Consider the following 7,434-nt stretch of genomic DNA (forward strand, 5'->3'; position numbering starts at 1 on the left):
CTGCAGGAAAGCATCTTGATGGACCAGATGCGGGAACAGGAGGAGAAGCGCAGGCAGTATCAAAACAGACCAGCCATTTCCAGCTAATTTGGGTATAACAGTTTAACAAGTATAAACACTCCATTTGGGGATGGTTGGAATCCAACTATGGTTATACCATCCTGCGGGATGGTTGGTTTATCATACCGTAATACCCACAAAAAAAAACGTTTCCGATTGCCGTGGCCGTGCGCAGAGGCGCTTGGAAGAAGAGGAATTGCGAAAGGTTTCTGAGGCGCATTGCGCAACGGTCGTTGTTTTCCATGGAAAGCCACGCCATTTGCAGAGGATTTAGCCAGTAGAAATGACGATTTTCGGTGACTTATGTTGAATATACCCTCTGGTAAACATAGCTACTGAAAATGGCCATTTATAGTGAGTTTCCCATTAAGAGTGGTGATCTTCCACAGCCATGTTAAATTACCAGAGGGTACTTGTAAACTATGATAAACTATGTGTAATTAAGAGTATATATATATATAAATATACATTGATGGCCCCATGGTGCTGGAATATTACCTACACAACTGGGTAATTTATGGGGTGCTGTGACTCATATTCCAGCAGCATGGTGAAATATATGGCTAGGCAAGAACAAACTTCTCGATTCTCATGGTTGCACAAGTGATTGGGGGATGCCGTTTAGGATAGCTAAGTTGGTGCACAAAACTGGTTGAATTCTATGCTTTATGGTACGCAAATAACTATGGTATTCATGGGGTTGATAAGCCAACTTAGCTATCTAGGGGGCCCCACATTGTAGTGTTTGATGTTCTTTAGATTTGGGATTGCCAACTGACGACCGTATCCCAAAGCCCCAACTTCAACCACTCAGCAGGGTTTGAGGATCTGTGGATCCTGGATATGTTCAGGATGTTTCAGGAATTGTTCACTTGATATGATGGAATAGCACGTGCATGTTGTCCTTTGGTACTTGAAGATAGCCATTGAACATGGCCATTTATAGTCAGCTTTCCCAGTAGAAATTGGAATTTTCTATAGTTATTTATACAGAGGCTTACCAGAGGGTAGCGCCGCCAAAGTTGGAGATATATGTATATAGAGTTTTAGCAGAGGGTAGCCGCCAAAGTTGGAGATATAAACAGCCAATCAACCAATTCAACAGATTTAGCTTCTTTTTTTTCCCGGACGTATGGGAAGTGAAGACATCGCATTCTTGTGTGAGTATGAAACCAGCACTCTTCATAATTATGTTTTGCAAATGTGAATGATATTAATGAATAAGATTAAATAATAAGTAATAAACCTGCAGTCTTTTAAGGGCTATCTCGTGTTATGCAAATGTGAATGATATACCTGGCCAAGTTCTGAATTATGAAGGATTGATAATATCACAGAAGATTATCATAGGGATGTCCTCAGACCCTGTTTGATCTGACCCATCCCCAGGCTATGGAAATCATACATAAGCATATCTTCAAAAAAAACATCTTCACCACTTATTCATCTTCATAACAGATCTTAATGGCATCATATCAACTCTTTGGGGCTCTTTGTTGCTCATTATCCCCTCATAACACATCACAACCACTCAAAGACCAAGTGGGACATGCATCACACCACTCCATTTCCTCATGCCACCTCGTATCTACTCACCATGATCACATAATGAAATGGAGTTGCACCAAATACTGGGACCCCCAAACCCACCGTGGGAATGAAGTCAACATCAAAGATTGTATGGGTAAACTAGTGGCTAAGAGTGGCTAAGAGTAGCTAAGATAACCAGTCCACAGGACCCCCAAAGAGGGGTTAAGAGCAGTTAAGATGAGGGGGGTCAGATGGCCAAAACACTGTAATTTACCAGGTTTTGGGCCCCCCCCAGGCATACCCACAATGTGCCAGCCAATGGGGCCACTTCCCACCCCAGAAAGTGGTCAAGAGTGGTTAATAGTGGTTAATAGTGGTTAATAGTGGTTAATAGTGGTTAATAGTGGTTAAGAGTGGTTAAGAGTCAATAAGATAGCCATCTTTGAGCTAATATTTTCCCCTTTGCGCTCCAGCCGACATTAAAATCGGGTGCCTTTGGTGATTAGTGCTGGCTTTCAGACCCCCCAAACTGTACAGGGTTTATAATTTTAAGAGGAAAGGGGTCAGAGCCAGGAGTGTCTGTTTAACTTTCTCTGAGATTACGTAGACATGGTTCAACTTTTGGACAAATGGAAACCAAACAAATACTACATAAATAGTCCTTGTAGTAATCATTAGATGGAGGTGTCCTCAAATGGCCCTGACATAATCCAACATCATGCCATTTTAGTAACAATTTTATGACACCACAATATATGATTTCTACAGAGGGCCCGTTTGTTTTCCATAATATACATATATATATATAGTATATATATATATATATATTTATGTATATATATATATGTAATTTGGGAATAGTGATCCTAACTGACTTTCATATTTTTCAATCGGTAGTATACCACCAACCAGTATAAGTTGGTTTTTACACCTCAAACATACTAGTTCGTGATTTGCGTACCATAAAACCATAGGTATTGAAGTGATGTGCACCAACTGATCCAGATATTTCGATGGGCCCTGGCTTTGGTTATAAATCAACTTCTCACAGAGGAAACATCATCCTGTAGCATCCACAACGATTTCGGGCTGTTGGGGATGGATTTCCGGCCACGTGACAGGCTCAACAGGAACAAGAGGTGCGTGGCTTTTGGGCGGTCGCGGCTGAAAAATTTTGCCAAAATGTCTGGCCGCATTTTGGGAGGTAGCCTCTGGTCATGACTAAACATAGCTTTGGTTTAATCACCATGTTTAATGGGAAAGCCATGGAAAAACCCACATTTCTACGGCCATTTTCCATAGCCATGTTAAATTACCAGAGGGTATATCTTTTGAAACATCACCCTGAAACATAGGTAGGCCTTTATATGTGGTTGGTAGCTCCAATAAATCGGTTCCTGAAATGGCCATTGATTTGTGAGTGGAAGATGATTCTTTTTGGTGCCTAAGAAAGAAACACAAAACAGGCTGCTTTACCAGCGGACTTGGTGAAAAATGTGATAACCGCTGCGCAAAAAAATAGGAAACCTTGTGATATCCAGCGGCTAAGAAAGTAGATTTATCTCGAAATTCACTTGCTGAAAGAGTTCATCAAACATTCAGACGTCATCAGGCAATACAATAGTACAAAAATCATGAAATGTATATAATTACACATATTATCATAATATGTTATTCGCTGCAAGTGGACTAGTCAAAAAAAGTTTCAGCATGGCTTCATCATAATTCCATTTCTTCATAAAGATCTGGTTGGTGGTTTGGAACATCATTTTCCCATACAGTTGGGAAGTTCGTAATCCCAACTGAGGTTCAATCACCAACCAGTATCAATGAATTATAATCCCATGAAAACTATAGATGTATCACCCATATATCACCCCAAAAAAAGTGGAGTCTTTAACTCAAGAAGTCGATACAATAAGTCCATATACTCCATATAATAGCATATCTAGTCCATATAATCCATATATGTTCATGTTGCATAATCCCGTGTCAACCTCGCAGCGGGGCACTGTGTCCACGCAGGAGCGTCGGCGCCTGGAATCCGAAAACGCCAAGATGCAGAAGATGCAAAATGTGCCACCGGAGCCGGAGGCCGATGCGTGTCTTGGCGTGACACACACCATACTTCAACAATCTGGCTAGACAAGTGGGTAATGAATGATAATGATGGGATTATATTTGGATGATGGTTAGGGTTAGTAATATATATATATATATATATGATATTATATGGATGATGGTTAGTAAGTTAGTATGCTTAGTATTTTTGGATATTGGGGATATATGGATTATATTATCCAATATTTTCTGTCTTGGCCACACGGGATCCGAGGGTTTTTTGTTGGGCCGTGGTGTTTTGTGGTGTCTTTTTGGATGAGACGATCGATCGAGGCCAAAATAAAAAATGGGGATGCTCAACACATGAATCAACATGGCTAAAGAGAACAAACATGGAAAACAACATCTAAAATGTTTTCATTATTCGTTCATGCGACTAGCGTTCGGCCAAGAAATAGGAATGATATATGGAAATAAATGGAAATAGTAATCATTATTGACTACCATTGATTAAGACGTCAATATTTGACTGATGTTTGACATAGGATGATAACATTTCAGATATTTGCAAGGTGATTCGCCGGTTGTAAGTTGCTTGTAAAAGCATGAAAAAAACATATACAGACCTAGGATCACCTAGTCATGGAAGAAAACACATCAAATTGGCTAACAAACTGGGCACCCACTTGTATCATTGACATGTTAAACATGTTAAAGATGTTAAACATGTCAACAATGTTAAACATTTACAACTGGTGGTGGTTTGGAAACATTTTGTTATTTTCCATACAGTTGGGAATAATCATCCCAACTGACTTTCATATTTTTCAGGGGGTTGGCTCAACCACCAGCCAGAACTATGATGGTGCCTATAGGGTCAGCTTAAAACGATGGGGGCCCATCTTATGTTTCCAATAGCTAATGAAGGTGCAATGTGGGGCCCCGTTTACGATAGCTAAGTTGGCGCACATAACTATGGTTTATGGTACTTATAATCCTGGGACTTCAAACGTGCGCAAATAAGTGTTCAATCACCAAAAACTGTACAAAACGGGTCAAACGACCACATATTGAAAAAACGTGCGCAATTTGCCAAAACGTGCGCATTTCAGCCAAATGCGCAGAAATCCCTGTTTCGATAGTTGGCAGCAGGATTTTTGTAGCGCAACCAAGGGGGAAAAAACGCAACAACGCGCGCAATTTTGCGCAATCCGGCGCAATTTTGCGCAATCGAACGCAATTTCAAAAAGTGTACAATTCTGTTTTGGCCAACCACCCAAGCCAACTTTAAAACGTACACCTTTTTGCAAAATGCGCGCAAATTTAGCCAACGAGCAGAAACTGATCAAACGCGCACATTTCCAAACGCACGGAAATTTGTGTTCGTGTGATGTTCTAGGATTATAGCTATGGGTTATGGTATCTTTCCCACCTTGATTTTCGGAGATTATTTCGGACAGTCACCCTTTGGATCCATAACCACTGTCTGAGAAGCTACAAGAAACCCGTTCAAATATAGTACCCTCTGGTAAACGTTTACATAACTAAGGAAAATCACCATTTTGAATGGTAAACGTGTTTACATAACTATGGAACATCACCATGCTATTCATGGGAAAACTCACGAAATATCGACTGGGCCATTTACGTCGCAAACTGTTCGTTTACCAGAGGGCAAATGATACCCCAAACATTTTCCTTCAGAAGGTATGGCTGGGTCCATAGGGTCCCATCAACAAACAACTCTTTACGTCGATACCGCCAATTTCGCTGAAACTATCCCCCTGGGCCCACAACTCAACTTACCTGAGAACAAATGAAACTTCACCATATTTCACCAAGAGCTAAGACACAGATTGCAGTCTCGATATAGCACTCACAACACTGTTTATATGTATGTTTTTTTACGTCTAAAGATTAGTAATACTGATATCTCATATAATTGTAATTGTATTGCTTAGCATCTGCAATATGGATTTTACATGATTCGATGGATTCTTTTTGGGATTTCCTGATGGTCAAAACCGCAATTTCAAATGTGAATAAAGACACAATGTCAAGCAATGTATACATATACAGTACATATATATATATATATTAAGACATCGGTTGGCCTCTTTGTCTGTGGCCATGTCAGAGCTATTTCTAACATATATAGTGCTATTTCTAAAATATATAAAGCTATTTCTAAAATATCTAAAGCTATTTCTCAAACACACAGCAAAAACTGCAAAATCAATGAGTTAGTTTCCCCACACACTGAGATATGATCACACCAGTCTGCGGCCTTTTTTTACCCAATTCCGCATGGTAAATCCAACAGAATCAGTTTGCAAAACGCGGTTTTTGGCTTTAGGGTTTGTAGACAAATAGTAAGATATGCAACAGGAAAGCTGATTTGGGGCTAGAGTTTGTGGACGAGCGCGCCGAGCGCGCAGAGCGCGTCGAGCGCGCCGAGCGCGTCGAGCGCGTCGAGCGCGTCTTGGGGTCTGTAGACAAATATCTGAAGGGTATACTGTCTGTTTAGAAAGTAAAGGTGGTAGGTTTTAGATTTGAAGCTGGACGAGCGCGCCGAGCGCGCAGAGCGCGTCGAGCGCGCCGAGCGCGTCGAGCGCGTCGAGCGCGCCGAGCGCGTCTTGGGGTCTGTAGACAAATAGTCAAATATGCAACAAGAAAGCTGAAGGGTATACTGTCCGTTTGGAAAGTAAATGTGGTAGGTTTTAGATTTGAAGCTGGACGAGCGCGCCGAGCGCGCCGAGCGCGTCGAGCGCGCCGAGCGCGTCGAGCGCGTCGAGCGCGCCGAGCACGTCTTGGGGTCTGTAAACAAATCATCAAATATGCAACAAGAAAGCTGAAGGGTATACTCTCCGTTTGGAAAAGTAAATGTGGCAGGTTTTAGATTTGAAGCTGGACGAGCGCGCCGAGCGCGCCGAGCGCGCCGAGCGCGTCGAGCACGTTAGGGTTTGTAGACAAATAGCAAAATATGCAACAGGAAAGTTGATTTGGGGCTAGAGTTTGTGGACGAGCGCGCCGAGCGCGCCAAGCACGCCGAGCGCGCCGAGCGCGCCGTTAGGGTTGGTAGACAAATAGTCAAATATGCAACAGGAAAGCTGATTTGGGGCTAGAGTTTGTGGACGAGCGCGCCGAGCGCGTTAGGGTTTGTAGACCAATAGTTAAATATGCAACAGGAAAGCTGATTTGGGCCTAGAGTTTGTGGACGAGTGCGCCGAGCGCGCCGAAAGCGGCGAGCGCGGCGAGCGCGTGTTAGGGTTTGTAGACAAAAAGTAAAATATGCAACAGGAAAGCTGAAGGGTTTTGGGGCTAGAGTTTGTGGACGAGCGCGCTGAGCGCGCGTTAGGTTTTATTTTGGCTGAGCGCGCTGAGCGCGTGTTTAGGGTTTGTTTCGGCTGAGCGCGCTGAGCGCGTGCTAGGTTTTGTGGAAAAGCAAAACAAGTCAAGGAAGGAGTATTATGTACTGAAGCTCAAAGCATCTCAGCAAAAGTATCCGTTTGTAGTAGATTTTTAAGGTTTCATTGCTCCTTTGGGGTTGGTGATTGTTGAATTAAAAGTTCACTGAAACATCTCTGAAACATGCATTGTCAAGGCCCACAACTGGATCTGATTTGTAAATTATGCTATGCTATGCTATCCCGTGTGAAGTCATCTTATGCTATGGTACTCTTATGAAATTACTACTACTAACATATACTGTTACTATTACTATTACAGTATTACCATTACAGTATAGTATTACATGATGAAGAACAAAACATATGTGATGAT

The 7,434-nt window shown here is 42.0% G+C and overlaps 1 long non-coding RNA gene across 1 annotated transcript; it reads left to right on the forward strand.

The window, feature by feature from the left end:
• On the forward strand, nt 1–3,693 carry LOC137983092 (uncharacterized). The gene is made up of 4 exons (XR_011118892.1): nt 1–53; nt 238–274; nt 2,712–2,729; nt 3,616–3,693. It is a non-coding gene; the product is annotated as an uncharacterized lncRNA (long non-coding RNA).
• Nucleotides 3,694–7,434: the final 3,741 nt, after the last annotated feature.

This window comes from Montipora foliosa, chromosome 13 (assembly GCF_036669935.1).
Source record: "Montipora foliosa isolate CH-2021 chromosome 13, ASM3666993v2, whole genome shotgun sequence".
NCBI lineage: Eukaryota > Metazoa > Cnidaria > Anthozoa > Scleractinia > Acroporidae > Montipora > Montipora foliosa.